General features: G+C 35.1%; 1 long non-coding RNA gene across 1 annotated transcript; it reads right to left on the bottom strand.

The window, feature by feature from the left end:
• Positions 1 to 679: 679 nt before the first annotated feature.
• Positions 680 to 20,479, bottom strand: LOC107650381 (uncharacterized). The gene is made up of 3 exons (XR_008912174.1): positions 20,271 to 20,479; positions 10,477 to 10,638; positions 680 to 1,191 (listed from the first exon to the last, which is right to left on the bottom strand). It is a non-coding gene; the product is annotated as an uncharacterized LOC107650381 (long non-coding RNA).
• Positions 20,480 to 25,777: the final 5,298 nt, after the last annotated feature.

The following is a 25,777-nucleotide window of genomic DNA, read 5'->3' as shown; positions in this document are numbered from 1 at the left end:
GTTCATAACACTTTTGAACACCTCAGAGATCATCTAGCTAAAACCAATTATTTTATAAATGGAGAAATAGGTCCACAGAAGGAAAATAATTAGTTATTTATTAGGAAAATTAGGAAAATAACTCAGGCTTCTAGCTTGAAGGGCACTGTTTTGTTTTTTCTTCCTTCCTTTCTGCATCCAAAACTTAGTTCAACTTTTACTATGAATATGTAAGGCAGAGTAATGTGGTAGAAAAAAAGCTTCCAATGTGGTATTAAGGGAGTCCTGTGTATGAAACTTGACTCCTATACTCCATTGTTATAAAGCATCGGAATAGACCTTGAATCATTGATTTCATTAATTTAGCTGTCTGGCTCTGGAAAAATAATATTATCTGTGAGTCTCATTAGCACACTTAAAGATAAAGATAGGTACATTCATTAATTTAAAAAAAGCTGTGTGAAACTGACCTTTAAAATTGAGGAAGACCAGGGTTTAAGTTCTGTCTCCGATATATACTGGCTGATGACCAAGAACAAATCATCACCTTCCATACTTTGTCTTAAGTTCCTAGGACCAAAGGGAACTACCAAAACCATATGTGTATGTGTGTGTGTGTATAATACATATATATATATATATATATATATATATATATATATATATATATATATATATATAGAGAGAGAGAGAGAGAGAGAGAGAGAGAGAGAGAGAGAGAGAGTGAGAGAGATTGTTAGGTTGAATATTATTTCTAATAGGTTGTATTTTTTCAGCTCAAAACATGCAGTAGGAAAAGAATGTAAACATATAAATAGTAAGGAGTAAATTCAAATTTAAACTTCAAACCACCACTAAATGGTTATATTAAATATTATATGACTGGATAATGCAATTCACAGATTTTCACTTAGTGAAATTTATTGCCTCCTCCTTTCTAATTTGTTACTTCTTTGTCAATACTGGTTTTGTAACATGAATATGAAAAAGTAAATTCTTACCTTTGTTTGGCAGCCCTAAATGTCTCAATGTCATCATCTGGAACCACAGGAGAAGACAAGAGAATCAAACAGATTTCAAGAAGTTTCATAAGTCTAGATGTGGGAAGAGTCCTTTTATCTCACAGAACCAAGCTCCTGGATTATCCCCAAAGATACTGGCCAATTGTAGCCATTAAGTTTTCATGTTTTGCAAGGGACTTCTTTTCTTTCACTAGAAAAAAAAATTGCAGAAGAGTCATTAGGAAATCTCACATCTCATGATTCTTTGTCCATGTCGGCATCTTTTATAACAGTTTTTTTTTTTAAGAATGTTGTTAAATTTTAGATCACAGATGAAAGCAGCCCATGAAACAGTCTATGAGATAACCCTGGACTATGTGCAAACATACATATATACAGTTGGACAAATAGATCTTCAATGGAGAATTTATGGGAGGATAGAGGCAAGAATGGCAGCAAATGATAGTGTCTAGAGAAGTGATCTTGGAGGCAGAAAGACCAGGGTTCTTTGGTACTATCCTTCTTACCCTGGGCAAGTTACTCAATGAGTGTCCCTAGTTAACTCATCAAATATGTGTATTCTAGAGTAAATGATAGTTTATTTTTATAGAAAGAGTTCCTTGCCCAGAAAATTCCCTAAACCATTGAAACCACAGGCTGAGGGAAAAGAGATATATAGAATGAAAATACTTTGGTATGATATAATTTATATTAGAATGGTGAACACTGTATTAATGAGAACATAAATCCATCAGCTTATTAAAATATTTGGTATTTGACTGGAAAATACCATAACTAATTCTAAAAATATAATTTTCCTTCATATTAATTGTTTACCAACCATATTCTGAATTAGTTAAAGTTATTATATATGTCATGATTTGAATCACAGAGAGATTCCCCACACAAACTTGAAATGTTTGGTTGGTGTAGTTGCTTTAACAAAATGGCATAAATACAACATGTACACAAATATATGGCTTTTATACCAACTAGGATTAAATACAACTGCATTTTCCTATAAGAGAAGTCTGGTGTCATGAAAGAAGAAGAAGAAAGAATAGTGGATCTACTAGATAATTTGTAAGGTCTTTTGTAGCTCTCTATTTATGATCCAAATGATCTTCTATATACAAACTTAAAAGCCTTGCTTTTTTAATCCCAACTCTACAACTTAAAATTTTTGTATTTGTTCAGCAAGAAATCATTGGATTTCTTAATGGCTAGTTTTCCAATCTGTTAGGGTGATTAATAATATCCCCATGATGTCCCTTTACTGTCAGATCAAAAAGAATACTGGAAGTATTCTTTAGTATTTCTTATTTAGTATTATTTAGTTTAGTAATAGTATTTAGTAATTTAGTAATATTAAAGTATATCTTTAGAATCTAAAGAATAGTCCACAAAAGTAATTCTTCATCTATATTTCTTTTAGTTTACAGATGCAGTGCTATCTCTACACCTTTATATTCATTATATATATATATTATATATATATATATTAAATTATATTCATAAGTAACTGAACAAAATATAATCATTCCTGTTCAATTCTATTATCTTAGCAGTTTAAACCTTTGCAAGTAAGACTGAACAAATTACTAGATCCACACATAAAAGTTTCCAGAACTGGTTGGATAAGACAAGACTTGTACTCTACTGGGATTTCCTTTGTTTCCCCAGAATCTTCTTCATGACATCATTTTGGAGAGCTTTTGTGGATTATTAAAAAAGTAAGGTGTTATGGCTGAATCGCAGCAAAAGTATCTTATACCACCTTCCCTATTTTCTGGCATCCTGCCATGTCCTTGTTACATGCCTTTTTTCTTGGCCTTTGATGAAGGTCTGTGACTTGTGCAAGAAAAGGAATAAAATAAAATAAATAGAAAGTACTTCTTTTGAAATCCAGAAATCCATAGTCTACTTAAGAAGAAAGCATCTAATTTATGTGGGCAGGATCATTTTCTGCCCTAGGAGGCACAGAGTTGTGAAAAGACTACGGTCAGATATGGGTAGCACAGGGAATATTACCTTTAATTTTTCCATATGTAAACTGAATAAATTATGATGATTCAGTTAATAATTGTGGGAACTACAAAGGCCCACTAGAAAAGGCCCACTGTACTCTCATTGCCTTCAGAAATAAAAAGGGTGCTTTAAAAATAATAAAAGAATTTTCCTGTTATTGAAATCCTTAACCAGGATCAGGATGACCACTCATTTGGTTACAAATATTTCAGACAAGAGATGTATTATATGAACTGATTTCCCTTCCAAATCTGTAATTGCACATTTCTATACAAATTTTTCATTTTCTTTCTGCCATAAAGGAAATAAAAATCAGAACTAGGCAAGATTTTGATAGACCCCCCCCATATATGTTTATGGAGTAATTTTCAGTTTTCTTACAGATATTTCCAGGAGGACAGTAATTAGAGAAAGATTTGTATATATTAAATCTTAATATAGATATTAGCTCTTGTTAGAATTATAAAGCTTATTTATTTTCTTAAGGGATAGCAGACCTGTGCATAGATGAGCATGTACTTTTATGGATAAGGAAACTGAGGTTTAAAAGAGAATAATGACTTTTCTGTCATAGTAATACAACTAATAAGAGGTGAGTCAAATGAAGCCTCCAGACTGCTTATTCAGAGATCAATATACTCACCTATACTTGGTCCTTGATGAGACTGTCCTGTATATGTAAAAGTTAGCCAGACAAAGGAGTCTATATAGCCTCTCGGCAGAGAAAGGCACTGAAAAATGAGGTATTTCACTCGGGAAGGCTAAGATGCCTGTAATTTCCAAGGTCAATTGTTCACACTGAAGACCTCCCAGATTAGTTGAATTTACTATTAGTTATCTTCATAGTTCCAATAGAGCCCCAGTTTCTACAAGCTCCCCTCTACGCTGCTTTGCCATCCATGACCTTTCTTTGGTGCTGTGTCTGATGTTTGCCCAAATGTCTTTGTAAAAATCCTCTCCTGTCTTTCTTCCATCAAATAATGTTCAAATGGCTCTTCATTCTTTCCAAAGCAGTCTAAGGGAAAATGCCATTTAGAAGCATGTGTGATCTTCTGATCTATTTGGAGGCATTTGAGTGCCTCACCTCTCTCCTGACCCCACTGTATCTCATGGGCACCTTTCTTTCTTCGTTGACTAAATCGTTACTATCATTCATTTGAGAAGAATAAATATGTTCACTGACCTATGTGAACTGTGGGATATATCTTCCAGCACTCCTATAAAGCTATGCTTATATACTAGTAGGGTGAAAGTGATTCACCATGGTAGCTTTGCTAACTGCTTTCAAAGAAGATGAATAGACTTGTAAGGAAAGAAAAACAAATAGATTCCTTTACTCCTATAGTTTCAAAGGAAGCTGCTTCCTTTCTGTCTCATGCAACCCCATTCATTAATTCTAAAATATATTGCTTACTATTTGTCCTTGGTGAGTTTTTGCATATGGCGATATCACCAGATCAAAATAATTGACACATAGCTTTAATTACAAATGCCACATAAATACATGATCATTTATTCAATCATCTTCCATTTTAATACCTTGTAATCAGATTATTCTTGAAGGGACACAACCTGTCTGCCTCAATAGGATACATCTCAGTTTCATATCATCAGTGAGACACAGTATAAGACCCTTGTAATGTTGAATGTCACAACAATACGTTTTTGAAATATTGCAATGGCAAATAATTGAGCCAGTAAATTGTTTTTCAATGGTTGCACCTGTATGAAACCTTCATACCATTTGCCAATTTTTCTAAAATGTGATGTTCCCAAAGTGCTTGCTTAAATAGATATATGTTATAAATATTTAAATGGAAAGGGTAACTGAATGATGCTGTCATGATATATGTATAATGAAAATACTTTTCAGTATGTACCCATTATGTACTTATGAGTCCACCTACGTACATCCTTCTTTCAGTGATTAAAAAGAAGATAATTTTCCAAAATCACTGTGGTGGTTGTATTTCATTTCTGGTGGTCAACACTCAGATGATATTACTCTCCATTAGTTGGATTGGTTCATAGATAACTGACATATTGTCTTAAATCACTATGAAGCCTTAAGAGGATAGTTATGATGTGCCAGAGCTGTATTGGCTTAGCCTTTAAAATGTAGAGTCATCTGAGTGACCATGTTCTATCAATGTATGATTTTAGTGGAGGCATGCAAATTTGCCACTTGCTAGACTTGTAACTCCAATTATGTTCTCATATTTTCATTAACGATCAATAGTACCTTCCTTTTCAAACAAAAAGGAATAAATTTATTCTTCACCAAAATGCATGATATTATGAATAATACCAAACTGTTCACTAGCTCAAGTGATTATTACTTTAATTTGAGGATTTTCACAATGATGCAAGTAGGGTGCAGTAGAGGATAGAGTGCTGGCCCTGAAATCCATAAGATGGGAGTGCAAAACCTTTTGCACATACCTGCTATTATTGTAGAATCACATAACCTCTGATATCACATGCCTCAGTTTCCTCATTTGCAAATCACTTATAATAAGCACCCTATGTCATCATGAGGATCAAAGTAACAATATTTGCAAAGCTCGATGAAAACCAAAAAGCACAGTGAATTTTAAAAATATTATTATAAATTTGCAAGTTTCATAAGTAATCTCAAGCTAAGTGAATATTTCTTCTGTGTCAAACTCAGACATAGATATTTTCCTCCTTCAACATTGTAATATATTATCCCATTGAAATCTATCCTTTATTTTCATTTACTCCATTTTTTCTTTCATGTATCCCCTCATCAGTGTTCCTAAATTTTAAGAATATATTCCTCTCTATCTATTTCTTAAAAAACACAATAGCAATGTTAATAATATATTACTATAGTCACTCGTAATAATTCAAACTAAGGGAGTCTATTCTTCATATGAACTTAATGTTATTACAAGCAAAGTATTTCAATCATGATGTCAGTTTTCTTCCCATTTAGAAAGCTGTAAGAAAGGAAACATTCGGGGTAGTTAATTTGCTAATTTTATAGACCAGAAAACGGAGCTAGGCTGAATGTCTCCAGAAAAATCAGTTAAGATACAAATTGCATGATGGGAAAATTGCAAGCATAATTCATAGAGGTTTTTCTCTTAACGAAGTAGACAGAACATTCTAAGATTCTACTATGTTATGTCTGTGTCTTTTTGGATAATTTCTTTCTCCTCTATGGTCTCCAGATGCCAGAACTTTAAAAATAAGGGGTTAAAATAGAATATTTCTAAGGTCTCTTCAGACTCTGACAACTTGTGATTCCCTAATGTGGGTCTGCTCTATTTGGTTCCATCCCTTTCTCTTTATCTTCCTGCTCCCCTAACTCATCAAAATGCACCTGTCTTGTTTCGCATTCCCCGAAGGCTCACTTCTCTGCTTTACAAAGTGACAGCTAGTTATTTGATAAGCTCATCTCAGCTAAGAACAGTTAGTGGATGCTGATTGCTTAATGCCATCTTCCTCCCAATCAACACTGACAATTTAACAGGAGACTCCTGGAGACCTAGTGCCATAACCCATAGGGATGGCCCTTTTAGACTTTGTGTCAGGCTGTAGGAATTTTTTTTTTTGAGAATTGGGACTAAAATATTTCATATAGTCTGTCTTGGAAACCAATTGGACAAATGAAGTCTAGATCTAGGGCTTCTCTCTTCTGTCGCTTGTCTAACCCTAAACTGATAGTGATAATCAACATTGTAAGAAGGTATTTGGAAAATGAGGTAAGTGGACCAATCTTGAGGATAAAGAGAGTTGGGTTATTACCCAAGGAACTATGCTATGGGAAACCCCCTTGCTGAAACAGGAATGAGGACATAAGTCAGAGTCAGACAACTAGGTAAAGAATTATAGCACAAAATATCCTGGAAAACACCTGATAATTGTATGAATACTCAGAAACATCCTATGGTGCAAGGGCAAATTGATGAGACTTTTTTTTTCTTTAACATCAATCCCTTCTGTTTGACTGAAATGTTTTTTTTTTCCTTCTTTATTTGCTTAGTCATTTCGGTCATATCCAACACTATGTTTTGGGGTTTTCTTGGGGAAAATTCTAAAGTGGTTTGCCATCTTCTTTTCCAGCTTATTTTATATGTAAGTAACTGAGATGCAAATAGGGTTAAGTGACTAGATTTGAACTCAGGGGCATATCTTCCTGACTCCTGGCCCAGCATTCTATCCACTGTCTCTCCTAACTGTCTTTCAATGTTCATACAATCTGGGAATTGTGAGTTGCTTTGAAGTTCACAAACATGTGTTTGAAAGCAACTTCTGATATTTACTGGGTGGGTAAATTTGAGTAAAGTCATTAAAATTCTTAGAAGTTTCTTTCCCAAAGTTTCACTAGCTTGTATCACATCCTGGCTAAATTCTGCCTTCTGTATGAAATCTTTCTTCAACCCCACCCTTTAATTTTGTTCCATTCCTTCTACTGACTCTCTCCTGTCTATAGCAATCTTCTGCATAATTGTTTGTATATTGTTTTCTCCTTTAGACAGTGAACTTCTTGAGAGCAGGGACTATCTTTTCCATCTCTTTGTATTCTCATTGATTAGTGTAATGCCTAACACAAAGTTGTCCATTTATAAACATTGCCTTACAGAATGAATGACTGGCTAACAAGAAGATGGTTGTGAAGGAAGTACCTTGCAATCCTTCAATCACTACATCAATATTTTAGTGTTATAGAACAACCCCATTTTTTTAAATTGCCAGAGTCACTGGAGATGATTTATTCCCAAATCCTTGTTTTTCAGATAGGAAAACTGAGACTCAAAGGGTGTAATGACTTCTCCATGAACACATATAAAAGACGTGGTAGACCTGAAACTTGAAAGTTTTTGAAGGCTCTTTCCTTCAGGCCATTTTATTGGATCTTCTTAAGTTTTCTTTTTCTCATCAAAATTGACATAGACATTACTTTTAATCTAATTACACATGAGTTAGACAGCTTTATTTTGTTCTGTTTTGTTTTTCATGGAGATGAGCTTGAGGAAGGGATTGTATGATTTGCCTACTGAGCCCTGAATCACCTTCTTCTCCTGTCCCCTTAGCTTGCTTTGTAAGTAATGAGACAGACAGTACTGACTTTCAGTATTGTCATTGAATTAATGAAAGCCAATTAAAGACAAAATAGTCTGCTTTTGCAGATGGAAGCAGTCCTACAGGGAAAAGAGTTTAACTTGCTGTCTCATGAACACATGAAATATTAGAGTTGAAAAAGATCTTAGTCTAGCCCTTTGTGTTATTTTCTTTTATGTGCTGTTTAGGTTATTTTTATAAAGTTCCATTGATGTTTATTATATTTACATGACAATTATTCCCCTCCTCACAGGACCATTCAGTGAACCTTCCCTTACAACAAGGAAAGTCAGTTGTGCAAAATCCAACAACAAATCCAAATTGTCTTGCCAGCATATTTAAATATCTGAACCTATAGCCTCCCATCTCTCAAAAAGAAATGAGAGAAAAAGATATCATCATTTGTTTTTTAGGGACCCAGAGCAATTATCATAATGACATGTAAAGATTAAAATTTAGGAGAGACGGGGAGACTGAGGCAGGTAGAAATTAGTTTCTCTCTGCAAGGAGTATTATATTTTTTAGAGATTTATTAAAGGCTAAAGATTAAAGAATATACAAGTAAGAAACATGTGCCTAGGCCAGAGGCCTAGACAAAATAACCTCACATCACGCAAGAGACGAGCCTGCTCCAAAACAGAAGTCCAAAAAAGAGCCAAGAGGCTCAAAAGCCTTTGAATCATCTTAAATACCTTCTCGATCTCGGCCCAAGTGAGATTACAAGGCATTCTGGGGAAGTGGAGCAAAGGCTTGTGGGGATTGTAGTCCTGTATTCGAGTCTATTTTTTACAGACACAACATTCAACTTAATTTCAGTGATCTTTTCATTCACAGTACTTAGGTAATTTTCCATGTAGCTTTCCTAGTTTTGCTTATTTTTCACTCTGCAATAGTTAATAAATGTTTTTACTTGTTTCTTTGCAACTTTGTATGGTTAATTTCTTACAGTACAGTACTATTTTACATTTGTAAATCAAAATTTGATTAGATATTTTCCAGTTAGGTGACTCAGTGGATAGAACACTGGGCCTGGTATCAGGAAGATCTGAGTTCAAATCTAGTCTCAGATAATTACTAGCTTGGGACCCTGGTAAATTACTTAATATCTGTTTTACTTAATCCACTGAAGAAGGAAATGATCAACTGTTTCAATACATTTGTTAAGAAAACCTCATACACAGTGTGATCCACAGAGTCATAGAGAGTCAGACATAATAGAGCAATAACAGGGAATAAAGATTAATTTGTTTCACTTTTTAATACCATAAAGAATGCTGCTATACTATCATGGTATATATAATACACATATAAAACTTTCTTGTTGTCTTTGACTCATATACTTGTCCAGCAATATCTTTTCTCAGTAAAATAATGTAATCATTTCAATCACTTTGTTTCTCATTGTAACACTCCTAGGAGGATTGTGGCATCTGTCTAGTCTGTCTGTGATAACATCACCCACATAGAAGAAACAAGGGTTTTGATTTTCTGAGACTAGCGTGATGGAGCCTGCGTGAACATTCTAAACCTACTTTGAGGTTAGGAGCAGCCCTTTTTCATTGGCTACATGAGTGGAACTTGAAGGGTATTTAGGTAGACCTGAATTAGAACTTGCAATATCTTTTGGTAAATTCATGTCTGATGGGAAAATTGACTCCCTCACTCTCAGTAAGTGAGATGATGTTAGGAGAGAGAGCCCTGTGGCCGCCTCATTTATCCCTTGAAAGCAATGTGATCCCAAAAAACAGTTGGGGGCTTTGAAATTTAATCCATTATTTTATATTCTAGGTCAAGGGCATCCTTAATTTGTCCAGAGACCACATTCTGTAGGGATCTAGGAGTGCAGAAGTCCAAGCTGAAGGTTGCTGTAAGCCCATTAGTATGGCACTGAAGAGTCCCAGCCTGGAGAAACTCCCCCTCTGCCCCCAGCCGAAGTCAGCTCTCAAGGCTTGAGAGTTAAACCTGGAAGGACTCATACTCTATAGAAATTGAATACCTAAACCCTTCCTTCCCCAGAGAGACAGAGAGAGAGTGCAGAGGAATTATGTGCCTGTGGCTTTAGGGGAAATGTTCATAGGCTTGTTTTAGAGTTCTACTTGGGAGAGTTTTAAGATCATTCATAAAAGTAATCTGTGACTCAACAGACCCCAGGGAGGTCTTTAATCTCCCGTGCTAAAATTGTAGGCTCATAACATAGATATCTGTGAAATACAAAACTCCTCAAGGTTGTCCCTTTGTGTAACCTCTTCTCAAATACCAATACACCTACAGACAATGAGAATAAATGAACTTTCAAAAAGAGGATCAGGTTTAAAAAAATGCCAACTACTGTCATGAATAACAAAATAGGAAACTGTTTGCTATTTTTCAGTCTTACCTCAACAGATGAAAAGAGGTGAGAAGGTGTCATAAAAACACTTGCTATGGGCCAGGAGAGTACTGCTAATCATTTTCTCGCTTCATTCTTATTACTGCAGTCATATCTTACTGTTGTGGTCAATAAAGCAGACCGCACTCAGGGGAAACCAATTACTTTCCACTGTTAAAAAAATAAATCCTCTGCTTTAAATCCAAGCCATGTTCCTTTTCACCTCTGAGTATCATCACGCTTCTTAGGGTCAAAAAATCCCATCCCCTTTCAACCCAACAAGGGTGAATTCCCCATTTCCCCTGTGATCTATCTTAGTCATCTCTTGAAGTTCATGAATAGGATTACAGCATAATTCCAAGTTGTTCACAATGGGTGAATCAATTCAACAACAGAGCTTTAGTTTCTTTATTCTCCTGCAGCCCCCTTCAACACTTATTAGTTGCATCTTTTATCACTTTTTTTTCTTTGTTCCAATTTGCTGCGTTCATCGTAAAACCTGAGCTATTTTATTTTGTATCTCACTTATTATTACAGAGCAATCCTTTTACAAAGTCACTGAGTTTGAATCTTTCCTTGAAAACTTTTCATATATATATATATATATATATATATATATATATATACACACACACACACACACACACACACACACACAAACACACACACACACTTAATACTTATTTGTTGAAGTTCCTCCCTTCCACTTACAGAAGAAGCTAAGTTCAAAATATATGCACAAAAAGCAAGTGACAAAATGAGGGGGAGAATGTAGATCCCAATTATGTCTGCATTTTTCATATTCCTGAAAGAGAATATTAGGGCTCACTGTGGATAGAGTGACAGGTATTGGCTTAGGAAGAGCTAGGTTCAAATTTGACCTCATATACTAGCTAAAAATGCCACCCATTATCATAATTAATAAAATAAGAAACAATTTGCTACTAAGAAAATTGCTTAAAATTTGCCTCAGTTCCTAAAAAAATGAGGATAATGATAGCATTGATTTCCCAGGATTGTTGTGGTGATCGAGTAGGATAATATTTATAAGGTGCTTAGCTCAATGCCTGTGCTGTCATATAAAGCTTCTAACTAAATACTTCCTTCCTTCCTTCCTACAACATGAGTTAATCATTAAATTTTAAGCAAATCATTGAAGGATGGACAACTACAACAAGATGAGTTCAAATCTCTGCAGCAATAGTTATTAGATATAAAAACTTGGGCAGTCAATTTAACTCTGTCATCCTCAATTACTCCTCAATGACATAGAAATATCAATATTTGCCCTGATTAGCTTTATGTTATCTCATACAATAATTATAATTTTATCTTTGTGAGAAGTTTTTATGTTACAAAACTCTAGAAAAAATGTGATTTACATGTTATTAAAAACTTTAAATGTTATTTCCATCACTTTCCTAATGCCATACAAGTAATAAGTATCAAGGTTTGATCTGAATCCAAGTCTTTCTGCTAGAGTTAGTGTTCATTCTCTCGTAACACACTGCCTCCAAACTTGCATTTCCTATTGAAGCCATTTTTTTTGTTATTGTCATTTTTTTTCAGTCATGTCTGACTTTGTGTGACCACATTTGGGGTTTTCTTGGTGAAAGTCTCAGAGCAGTTGGCCATTTTCTTCTTTAGTTCATTTTTTTAAATGAGGAAGCTAAAGTAAACAGGGTAAGTGACTTACCCAGGAACACATAGATAGTAAGTGTTGCATGAGACTAAATTTCAATTCATAAAAATGAGGTGTATTTTTTTCTAATTCAAAACTTGGGACCCTATTTATTGTAACACATAGGTGCTCTAGCAGTTATTAATTAGGCAGTTTGGGATATATTTCTCCCACTCACATCCCTATAATTGGAATTTGATTTCTCAGTCTCAGTAATCAATGCTCTCTTATTTTTTCTATAGGGGGCTGATATACAGTCAGACTCGGCTTTGGCCTCCTCTTCCCTCTCCCCTTTACAGATCTTACAATGTTTGAAAATTATAACCATAATTAGACCAAAGATGATGAAAATTTTAGGCAAGTTATTAAAATTTAGAATGTATTAACAACACTTGAACTTCATTAGGATGTAACTAATCCTAGTACGTAGCTAGAAAAAATGGGTCTGGGAACCAGATGTAATTATATTCATGTGGTGACCCCCATATGAGAATACTCCCTCTATCAGTGAAGATCAGAAACTTCTGGGCAGTTAAGAGTTTTGTGAAATTACCTAGGCAACTGGAAGAGGAAGTGACTTACCAAGGTCCATTCAACTAGTATTTGACAAGAGGTAAAAGTCCTTGATAGCTTTTGAGTTCAACTCTTCCTAAACTCTACCATATGGTCACTTTTAGTTAGCGAAAATACATAGAATATGACTTGCCATAGAGAAGCATTTCTTATTGGCAAGTTGCTTAACCCTAAGCAACTTCCCTACTATTTGAAGAATACTGTGTAGCTCATGTACTGTTTTCTCTGACACCTCTCAAAACTGAATTTGTCTTGATAGAATGTAAAGTCATTGAAAACAGGAACTGTTTAATTTTTCTCCTATCACCTCACTACCTGGAACACAGTGGTAAATAAATATGAGTTGAAATCATGATAAAAGCTCCTTTTCTTTTATTTGTTCTTTTTTTTTAATTTTGGCTATGCAGTCTCCTCTGTGCTTTAAACCAAGGAGATGCATTGGAATGTGAATCCTTTTCTAGTATCCTTGGTTTACTCAGTGAATGAGGTCATCTATGTTGGTCACATTGGTATTTAATAGGATTTAAGTATGGTTTATTTTCAATTTCTTATTTGAAATCACTTTCTGATATCTAGAAAAAGAAGCACTAATATTAAAGATGAAAACTTTTTTTATGAAAACTGTTTTATAATTACCATAACCTGATAAAATATATGATTAGCTATTTTTAATGATGTATTTATGGAAAGAGAGAGAAAACAGAACAGAACAGAAGGGAAGAAGAGGAAGAAGAGAGAAAAGGAAATAAATAAGGAGGAGAAGGGATGAGAAGGAAAAGGAAAGGAAGAGTAAGAACAAAAAAGAAATAAAAGTAAGAGGAAGAGAAGGGATATATGGAACAAGAAAAGGGAAGAAAAGAGACAAAGCAAAAAAAAATTTTTTTGAACATATCCAAACACCATGGATTTACTTTATTTTATTTCTGCTTTCTAGATTTCATATTGATACAATTCTTTTTTCCATGTCTCAACCATATATTCTTTATTTTATTTTTGATTTGTTTCGTTTTTTCAATTTGAACATTATTTTATTTGGTCATTTTCAAACATTATTCCTTGGAAACAAAGATCATTTTATTTCCCAATCCCCCTCCCACCACCCCTCCCCTAGTCAACACACAATTCCACTGGGTATTACTTCTGTCCTTGATTCAAACCCATTTCCATGTTGTTGGTATTTGTATTAGGGTGCTCATTTAGAGTCTCTCCTCAATCATGTCCCCTCAACCCCTGTACTCAAACAGTTGCTTTTCTCTGGTGCTTTTACTCCCACAATTTATTCTTTGCTTGTAGATAGTGTTTTTTCTCCTAGATCATTGCAGAATTTTCAGGGACATAGTATTGACACTAATGGAGAAGTCCATTACCTTCGATTATACCACAGTGTTTCAGTCTCTGTGTACAATGTTTTCCTGGTTCTGCTCCTTTCACTCTGCATCACTTCCTGAAGGTCGGTCCAGTCTCCATGGAATTCCTCCACTTTATTATTCCTTTTAGCACAATAGTATTCCATCACCAACATATACCACAATTTGTTCAGCCATTCCCCAATTGAAAGGCATCCCCTCATTTTCCAATTTTTGGCCACCACAAAGAGCGCAGCTATGGATATTACTGTACATGTCTTTTTCCTTATTATCTCTTTGGGGGTACAAGCCCAGCAGTGCTATGGCTGCATCAAAGGGCAGACAGTCTTTTATCACCCTTTGGGCATAGTTCCAAATTGCCCTCCAGAATGGTTGGATCAATTCACAACTCCACCAGCAATGAATTAATGTCCTGACTTTGCCACATCCCCTCCAGCATTCATTACTTTCCATAGCTGTCATGTTAGCCAATCTGCTAGGTATGAGATGATACCTCAGAGTTGTTTTGATTTGCATCTCTCTGATTATAAGAAATTTAGAGCACTTTTTCATGTGCTTATTAATAGTTTTGATTTCTTTGGCTGAAAACTGCCTGTTCATGTCCCTTGCCCATTTATCAATTGGAGAATGGCTTAATTTTTTATACAATTGATTTAGCTCTTTATAAATTTGAGTAATTAGACCTTTATCAGACATTTTTGTTATGAAGATTGTTTCCCAATTGGTTGCTTCCCTTCTCATTTTGGTTACATTGGTTTTGTTTGTACAGAAACTTTTTAACTTGATTTAATCAAAATTGTTTATTTTACATTGTGACTCTTCCTATGTCTCACTTGGTTTTAAAGTCTTTCCCTTCCCACAGGTCTAACATGTATACTATTCTGTGTTCACTCAATTTACTTATAGTTTCCTTCTTTATGTTCAAGTCATTAACCCAATCTGAGTTTATCTTGGTGTAGGGTGTGAGGTGTTGATCCAAACCTAATGTCACGCACACTGTCTTCCAATTTTCCCAGCAGTTTTTGTCAAAAGTGGGTTTTTGTCCCAGAAGCTGGGGTCTTTGGGTTTGTCATATATTGTCTTGCTGAGGTCACTTACCCCAAGTCTATTCCACTGATCCTCCTTTCTGTCTCTTAGTTTCCCTCTGGTCTCCCTCTCTCTCTCTCTCAGGACTCTCTCGGGGACTGTCAGAAGAATCTCTTTCTGGAGATGGAGCTGGCTGAACTGGTGTCTCTCTGAACACTAGAATCGTTGTTTGGACAAATCTTGTGGTGAATTGATAAAGGACTGACTGATCTTTCTCTTAGGGCTTGGACCTGGGTTGTCCAGGGCTGGCCTGGCCTGGCCTATCCTTTTCTCATTATTTCCTTTTTCTCTCTTTCTCTCTTTCTTTAATTCCTCATTCGTATGAATTAAAATCTCTATAAAACCCAGCTGACTTGGGTATATTTAATAATTGGGAATTTTTCCCTTGCAAGCACCTTATATTTGATTTAAAACAAGACACTATCTGAACCATATTTTCTGCAGTCATAATTTAAGCCAAACTCTATTTTAACTCTCACAGTTTATGTCTTCCACTATTTTAATTATTACATTAGCCAGTACCAGATTGTTTTGATGACCACTGCTTCATAATAGAGTTTGAGATCTGGGACTACAAGGCCACCTTCCTTTGCATTTTTTTTTCATTGTTACCCTGGATATCCTTGATCCTTTGTTCATCCAAATGATCTTTGTTATGTTTTTTTCTAAGTCAATAAAAATTATTTTGGAAGTTCAATGGGTATAGCACTAAATAGATAAATAAGTTTGGATAGGATGGTCATTTTTATTACATTTCCTTGTCCTACCCATGAGGAGTAAATGTTTTTCCAATTGCTCAAGTCTAGTTTTAGTCGTGTGGAGTGTGTTTTGTAGTTGTGTTCATATAGTTCCTGTGTTTGCCTCAGGAGATAGATTCCTAAGTATTTTATTTTTTCTAAGGTTATTTTGAATGGCATTTATCTTTCTAATTCTTGCTGCTGAGCTATGTTGGAAATATATAGAAATGCTGATGACTTATGCGGGTTTATTTTGTAACCTGCAACTTTAATAAAATTGTTGATTATTTCGACTAGGTTTTTTTTTTTATTCTGTAGGATTCTTTAAGTAGAACATCATATTATCTGCAAAGAGTGATAACTTGGTCTCCTCCTTCACTATTTTAATGCCTTCAATTTCTTTTTCTTCTCTAATTACTACTGCTAGACTATCTAGTAAAATATTAAATAATAGAGGTGATACTGGGCATCCTTGTTTTACTCCTGATCTTATTGGGAATGTACCTCATTAATCCCCATTGCAAAGGATGTTAGCTGATGGTTTTAGATATATACTGTTTATTATTTTTAGGAATGAACCTTCTATTCCTATGCTTTCTAGAGTTTTTAATAGGAATGGGTTTGTATTTTATCAAAGCTTTTTATGCATCTATTGAAATAATCATGTGATTTTTGTTGGTTTACTTGTTGATATGGTCAATTATGAAGATGGTTTTCCTAATATTGAACCAGCTCTGCATCCCTAGTATAAATCCTACTTGGTCATTGTGAATGACCCTCCTGATCACTTCCTGGAGTCTTTTTGCTTGTATCCTATTTAAGATTTTTGCATCTATATTCATCATGGAGATTGGTCTATAGATTTCTTTCTCCATTTTTGACCTGCCTGGCTTTGGAATCAGTATCATGTTTGTGCCATGAAAAGAATTTGGTAGAACTCCCTCTTTGCTTATTATGTCAAATAGTTTTATAGTATTAGGATTAGCTGTTCTTTGAATGTTTGATAGAATTCACTTGTGAATTCCTCAGGCCCTGGGGATTTTTCATAAAGAGTTTGTGGATGGCCTGTTGGATTTCTTTTTCCGATATGGGATCATTTAAGAATTCTATTTCTTCTTCTCTTAGTCTAGGCAATTATATTTTTATAAATATTCATCCATGTAACCTATATTGGTATATTTATCACCATATAGTTGGGCAAAGTAGTTTTTAATGATTGCCTTAATTTCCTTTTCATTGGAGGTGATGTCTCCCTTTTCATCTTTGATGCTTTTTATTTGCTTTTCTTCTTTCCTTTTTTTAATTAGATTGACCAGTACTTTGTCTATTTTTTTTTGTTTTTCAAAGTAACAGATTCTAGTCTTGTATATTAGTTCAATAGTTCTATCACTTTCAATTTTATTAGTTTCTCCCTTAATTTTTAGGATCTCTAGTTTTGTTTTCTTCTGGGGGGGTTTTAATTTGTTCACTTTTGAGTTTTTTGATTTGCATTTCCAATTTATTGATCTCTGCCCTCCCTAATTTGTTAATATATGCACTCAGGGATATGAATTTTCCTCTGAGTACTGCTTTGTATCCCATAAGGTTTGAAAGGACATCTCACCATTGTCATTTTTCTCAATGATATTATTAATTGTTTCTATGATTTGTTCTCTAACTAACCAATTTTGGAGTATCATATTATTTAATTTTCAATTAATTTTTTTATTTGGCCCCCCATGCACCCTTACTGATCATTATTTTTATTGCCTTATGATCTGAAAAGCTTGCATTTATTATTTCTGATTTTCCGCATTTCTATGCCATGTTTCTGTCATCTAGTATATGATCAATCTTTGTGAATGTGCCATGTGGTGCTGAGAAGAAAGTGTATTCCTTGATCATTGTATTTTATTGCTATTATAGTGTATAACAGTCTCCAGATAAGCTCAATAGGTTATCAAATCTTGACCACACTCATCTTCCATGAAATAAAATGTCTGCCCCAGCTATTTATAAAACCAGGGACTAAAGAGTTCAAAAAAGAGTCTTTCCCACTAATGTATTCTGCTAAAACCTTTCATTAAGCCCTTGGGACAAAATGAATATGTACATGTGATATCTCAACATTATAAGGCAATTCTTCTATCTTTGGAGTGTTGGTTTATATTGGGCTCTTCCATTTGTGTTATGTATCTCCTTTGATAAATCCTCTTTTTGCTTTTACCATAGCATCTCTTAAGTTACCCCTTTCTCATCATTTGCATTGCCACTATCCTAGTTCAGACTCTCATCATTATTTGACTGCATAATACTGTAAGAAAATCACTATTAGTCACAACTTGTTATTTGAGGTGCCTGTGGAATTGCTGGTAGAGATAAGCTGTTATCCATAGGGACTTTTAGTGCTACTTATCCAAAGTTAGACCATAAGGTCAGCACCTCTGCGATAGATGAGAACTCACACAAATTCAGTCCAATCAGCACACCCTGAGACCACAAGATATAGTACTGGAGAGGACACTAGATTAGGAATAAGAAGATCCATTTCAAATGTTTGACATTAACCAAATCATAGTCCCACTCTGAGGCTTAGTTTCCTATGGTGAAAAATGAGATGGTGGGAAGGCATTATTTCTGTGTTCTCTTCATTAAACTCCACATATTGATGCCCTTCAACCAATGCCCAGGGGGCATATATTCAGGATCACTCATCAACTTAGTTGTTTTCTTCCAGACACACCACAATTGGCAATGCCTTTTTTCAAATGTGGCATGACAAATTTAACATAATATTCCAATTATTACCTGACTGGATCAAAAAAGAATTTAACAATTGCCTCACTCTTCTTGGGCAGCTTGCTGGACACAGAAATCTGTTCTCTAAGTTTGATTTCATTTTTTTTTGTAATGACTAGACTACAATTCTTGAATTTAATTGAATCTCCCTTTGACGTCCCATAACTAGATAACTAATGTTATCCACATCCAAACATGGTTTTGTCATATTCTCTTGTGAGCCTAGCAAACTGAAAACCATTGGATGTGTGCCATTTATGAAAATGATAGAACCTTGACAAGGAGATCTTTCTTTGAAGTTTATTTGAGTTTAGTATGGCAAAAATTAAACTTTACTAAAATGCAAATTTATTACATCACGAATTGCATATCAAGTCAATTCCAAAAGTGAATATTGAGTGGATTTCTATTATTTCACAGATTAAGAGTAAAATTCTGTTTAAAGTCATTTACAATTCTCCTGCTTTATTGTTTCCATCTTCTTACTTATCATTGCCTTCCACTCACCCTATAACACAACTATATATGTAGCCAACAAGGTGATCTACTGAATAGAGATTTAGATTTCAAGTCAGAGAGATGTGAGTAGACATCCTGTCTCAGATACAGAATAGTTTTATGGCCTTGAATAAGACATTTAGCTCTGTGAGCTTTAGTTTCCTCAACTGAAATTGAGGGGAAAATTCATTTATTTTATAGAATTGTCATGAGAATAAAATGAGCTCACATAAGATGTGTTTCATAAATTGTAATAAACTATAGGGGTGTATGGGGAGGAGTAATATATTTGGTATGGAGGGCTTGTTGTGCCCTCCTAGGGCAGCTCTCCAGCCTCTGACCCTCACCTGACACCCAGCTCTCACTTGTGGCTCCCAGTAGCTGCTAGCATGCAGCAGCGGCCACACCCCAGGCAAAGGCTTCAACAGGCCATCTAAACCTTGTGAGGGTAGCCATCAGGTCGTCGACCCCTGGTGAACCAGGGCTTTGTTCACTCAGCTTGTGAAGACTGCTTCGGCGGAACAGACGGAAGAAACCAAGGCTGAGAGGGTGATGCAGCAAAGCACTGTGGAGTGCTTAGGCGTGTTGGAGCACAAAAGACAACACGGCCATCCAATGCAGCTGAGGAAGTCTCCAGGTGTAACTACTTTGCATGCCACTGGACCCAGGCTTTGTAATATTTATTGGGAAAGGAAATGGAATAGGAAAAATGGGTGATAATGGGAGGTTTGTAGCAGGGTATTGAGGAGTTAAGGGAAGAAAGGGTATATTGCTTGGTGAGGCAAGGGAGGGAGATGCCCCCTGCTGAGAGGAAACCACAGGGGTTCAAAGAGGTCTGTTTGTCTTTGAATGACTGAAACTGAAGTTCAGCTCCCTCTATGACCCGAAAAGATAGTCCACTTATCTGACTGCGAATTCAATAACGTAAAGTTTAATAACTAGTTGGGATTGGAGTTTTCTCAGCTTCAGACCTGAGGCCAGGCCCCAGAGGCTGGCAAAGAGTTTGTCCCACTCCCATCTACTCTCATTGTTCTAATTCAGAATCTTAGCAGTACACAGAAAGCAAACAAGAATAATTCTAACCTTCAGAAGCCTGTGTCTTTGGGCTGAACCAAGAAGAGCATGCCACTCCAGACTGGGCTGAACAAGCTCCTCTCTCCTCCAACACCAGGAAGCCTGCAGGAAGGAAGTGCTAGTCACAAGACCCAACTGCCACTCCCGGCAGGAAGGAAGTGCTAGTCACAAGACCCAACTGCCACTCCCGGCAGGAAGGAAGTGCTAGTCACAAGACCCAACTGCCACTCCCAGTTGGGCCCTTCCCTCTCAGTCTTGTTTCCTTTCCACAGCTTCCAACGCTGAGAGAGCGGGACTGTCTCTGTGCATCAACTTTTCCACATAAATCTTCATGCACAAGTGTCTTTGTGCACAAAAACACACAAAGACAAGCGTCATCCTCGGTTATCGAGAGACTACTACTACTACTAAACTATATCTATACAAAGAATTGTTACCAATTCTATTATCATTACTATCAGTGTCTTTTTATTGTTGTTGTTGTTACAATAGTCTATCTTTCATTCCTTACATGTGATATACCATTTCTTATCTCCCAAATCTCTGCCCTTTCCCTGGCTATTCCCTCTTTTGGTCTTGTTCTTCTCTTCACCTTCAGAACTTCTGAGCTTTCTTTAAGAGTCATCTCAAATCCTTTGTTCTACTTTTCCTATCTCCTGTACTACTTCTGAGTGCCCAGATTACCTTTCATTAATGTTGTGTAATTTTTGGATATGAACTTATTTAATTTGTTTTGCCTCTGCCCTTCATTGGTCAATCAAAAAGGATTTATTGTGTTCCTCAGCTGCCAAGCATTATGCTGAGTACTGGAGATAAAAATAAAGCAAACAAAGCCAAATAAGACAAATCCTTGATCTTGAGAAATGCACAGTCTAATGGGGAAGAGAATACAAACATATATATATATATATATATATATATATATATATATATATATATATATATATATATATATATATATATATATATATATATATATATATATATATATATAAACAAGTCTATATAGGACAAGTCAGACTCAGGCTGCATATAGATAGCCTTTTAAAGTTTATAAAGTGTTATATATATACATATATATATATGTATATATATATAGTCACTCACTTGATCTTCATCACAACAATGAAGATAGGTACAGATATTCACCATATTTTATAGATGAGGAAACTGAGGCAGGGAACATTTAAATGATTTGCTTAGCATTGCAAAGGTACTAAGTGTCAGAGTTCACTTTTGAACTCAGTTCTTCTTCACTCTAGGTGTTGTTCATCCTTCATTTTCAAAGAGGAACAATCACATTCTAGAGTGATGTTCTGACTTCTGCATGAACTTCTATTTAAGTGAGGCAGAATTGCACAAACCTTCAGTCTCATTCTTTCTTACAGGATCACCAAAGCCCTTTGGCAAGGTAAAAATCAGAATGATTGACAAAGGCCTGGGATGCAAAGGGTGATCTTAGCATCTTCCCTGTCTAAGAAAGCTCTAAGTTCTCCATAGCACCTACTTCAGCCACCTTCATGGATATTGGAACAATGTGTTCTCATCCTCCTCTTCCTATCATGCCTGTCAGTTATCCTCTACCTAGCATAACCCCTCTACTGAGAGAGTTTAATGGGTTGTGGTCATTATGCATGCTACAATTTCTTGGAACCAGGTAAGAATCAGGAGAAAGTGGGATGCCAAAGGAGGATGAGCAGATGTAGTATCATGTCCACCATTAGCTACCATTACAATGCTAGCTCTTTCAGGTCATAGGCCTTGGTTTACCATTTTTTATTTTACCCTACTACTAATCCTATAAATGCTTGATGCCAGAAAAATAGTTAGGCTTAATATATGCTTATTGGAGTCTGACTCAGTGTGTGTGTGTGTGTGTGTGTGTGTGTGTGTGTGTGTGTGTGTGTGTGTGTGTGTGTAGAGAGAAAGAGAGAGAAATAGTGAGAGAGAGAGAGTATAGTAACATAGGAACATTTCAATAATGTGAGGAAAGAAATAAGAAAAGAATGAAGGAAAGAAAAAATGGAAGGAAGGAAAGATCTGTCAAGTAGCTAGATGCAGGCACTCTGCTAAACACTTTAAAAATATTGCATTTGATCCTTACAATAACCCTGGGAGGTAGTTGCTTTTAATGAAGAATGATTAAGTAAAGCTCTTTGTTAACCAAATCCTCACCCTTATAGATAAGAGAACAACCTACTAACCTATGTCCTTGTACTGCTTTGTATCATTCTTAATGGCTATAATTAATATAATTACAGATTTTAAAACCTTATTAACATAAACTCCTGGAGAATGGAGATTCTGTTTTAGGCATCATTTTGTACTTTATCTCTAATCCCTTAATACAGTGACTAGTAGAATATTGTCCCTCATAACATAAATAACACTCAACTGAGAAAATGGAGATCTAGTATTTTCTTCTTGCCTCTGCCATCAAATATCTGCATCTCTCTGGACCAAAGTTTCCTTATCTACAAAAAAGCAAGACCAGATCAAAGCTTCTACCCCTATAGTTAACCGAATTTTGTATATAAACACCACATCGGAGAAATAGGAAGATGGGATTAGAGTTTTTTGAATCTAAGTTGGTTTTTGTCCTTTCTATTTGAAGAGGATCAAAACTACATGGTTATGACAGGGTCAATATACAATATGTCCCACTGTGATTGATCTGATCAATATGAGCTTAGAAAGCCCTATCATAATTTGGGAATTTGGGAATAAATGGCATATATGAATATTTGGGTTAGAGATGTCTCCAAAATTATGTATCTTATGTTTCTTTCAAGATACTGCATTTCTACTTTACTCAGAGAGAACAGCACCTTCTTTGCTTATGCCATCCAGCATGAGGTACTGCATCAAGGGATCAGTAAGAAAAGGAAGGAAGAGGGAGGGATCAAATAATATATTTAGAGATTGAAGGCATCATGTAAACATTAACTTAAAGCTGAAAGTAACATTAGAGTGCATTTATTACAATTCCTTATCCCTTAACAAGTGATAAATTTGAGACCTATAGTAGTTAAGTAATTCACTTAATGTCACTCAATTCCAGGAGTGAACCAACATGGTAAGTCCAAGTCCATGGACTTCTTTCACACCTTTAGGATATATAGGAAGTATCTTCAAGTTGGAGTTCTTAAAACCTCTTGCAAAAGGAAGTTGAATACTGATTCTGTTAGCGATGGGACTTTGATAAGTAACTTCTAATTATGGAAAAAATCAGTTGAATGAATCAAAGACTCCTGGACAGAGTAGCCTTATATAGTAAGAAAAGGTAGAGCAGTTCTTTATAAATTAAATTTATGAAGCACAGCTTAAAATACAAGGATGATTCTCTCTTGACTACATGTGGAATGTACAAATGAGAAAAAGTATTGAGACTAGATGTGTGATGTCATTGGTGGCACTTCTACTAGGGATGATTAGCAGCTTTTCTGTAATTTAATGTCTTAGAGAATTGCTGGGGACACTCAGATGTGAAGTGACTTGTCCAGAAACACCAAGTTCACATATATTAGAGGCTATTGACATGAATTATTCTATCTTCAAGGACAGATCTAGTCACAATGCTAGGCTACCTTTCTCATATGTAAAGTAAAGATTTTAAAAAGAAAATTTTCCCAAGAGCCTTGGGAATAGTATCAAGAGAACTTAAAAAAGAAAAGGAAAGGGAGAAAACTAGTCAATTATATCTAACAACTCAATTGACAATGGAATTTCAATACATGCTTTAGATTTTGCTCTCCTTTGGAATAACATGATGTCCATTCTATCATATTTATTTTCATAAATTTATATCTCTATTTCATATTCTTTATCTTTCACATTTTTGTATTGGTATACAAGCATCTTATTCTACTCAGGTGTCACTGAACCTTCTAGAAATAATGTTATGGTTTACTTAAGACAAAAAATAAGAGATAAAGTACACATTAGAAAAGCACAAGAAAATGAATATGTCTGAGGAAGCGCTTGAAATAACTAAACAATGAATTCTGGAAAACCTTTGGGGAAAGATGATGAGAAGAAAGATTAGGAAACATTATAAATCTTACAAAGAAATATATTAAAATGATTAAAAAACTTTGACCTACCAAAAATTTGATGGGCATTCCCTTTTAGGACATTGAGAGGCAGACTGACAGAGACAAAGAAGTGAAGCCAAATAGAAATGGAGTCAGAGATGAGGGGATAGACAGACAGCCAGAGAGAGAGAGAGAGAGAGAGAGAGAGAGAGAGAGAGAGAAAGAGAGAGAGAGAGAGAGAGAGTTGAGATGAGATGAGATGAGATGAGATGAGATGAGATGACATGAGATGAGATGAGATGAGATGAGATCTTTAACATGTTGTGACATTTGGAAGAGAAGCATTGATCACAAAATGCCAGCATGGATTCATAAATAGCAGACAATCAGAGACATTTCATTTCTATTTTTGGTAATATTAGTTCAGTTGACTGGGAGAATGAGGTAATGCTACAAGAATGTCATAACTATATTTTGGTAATTAATTTGACAAAGTCTTTCATTAGGTGGGGCTTGGTAGCATAATGCATAGAGAATTGGATCTAGAATCAAGAAGATGACTTTTAAATAGCCTCCAACACATACTAACAATATGATCCTGGGTATATGACTTAAACTGTATACCTTAGTGTGCTCATTTATAAAAGAGGAATAAGAATAGTACCTATTTTCCAGGATTGTTGTGATGATCACATTAGTTAATAACTTTTAAGAATATAGCGCAGTACATGACATAATGTTAGAGCTATATAAATGTTAATTATTATTTTTATACTTATGGACAAAATGGAAAAATGCAAATCAATTAATATAATCAGAAATTTCAAGAACTGGAATGATATGATACAATATATTATATAATATAATAAGATATCATATGACATGATATGTTATGATATGATATGATTCTTAGACGACCAGTCAATAAAAGGAATCTATAGTCACAACATGACTGATGTTTTTACAGTGTGTGACTTTGAGAAAGTTATTTCCTTCATAATTTTTTCAATATTCCCAATTGTAAAAGATAGAGTGAGTTTAGGTGTTTTCTAATGCTCCTTTAAATAATAAGTTTTACAGTTTTACTAACAGCTGGAACCACTTGAATCATTAATGAATAAATGTCAACTTGTAGATGTGTTTAGTGCAAAACTCCAGAGATTTTGTCCCTATGTCATTCAACATTTTTTTTTCTTAAACCAGTAACTTGAATGAAGGTATAAAATAGCATGTTCATCTGGTTTGCAAATTACTATGAGCTATTGAATTCCAATTTCAGGATCCAAGAAAATCCCAACAGAATAGAATGCAGGGGCAAATAAGGTAAGATGAATTATAGCTGTCCTACATGAAAAGTCCCATAATTAGGTTAAAATACTCAAATATTGTAGTAGTGCAAGAATAACATGGACACAATGTCTACTCAACAGTTCATTGCATTAAAGATTTGGGAATTTTAGATGAGAACTCAATATGAGTAAT

Source organism: Monodelphis domestica, chromosome 1 (assembly GCF_027887165.1).
Source record: "Monodelphis domestica isolate mMonDom1 chromosome 1, mMonDom1.pri, whole genome shotgun sequence".
NCBI classification, from domain to species: Eukaryota; Metazoa; Chordata; class Mammalia; order Didelphimorphia; family Didelphidae; genus Monodelphis; species Monodelphis domestica.
The sequence above is the reverse complement of the archived record's forward strand: the minus strand, read 5'-3'. Positions and strand labels throughout refer to the sequence as shown.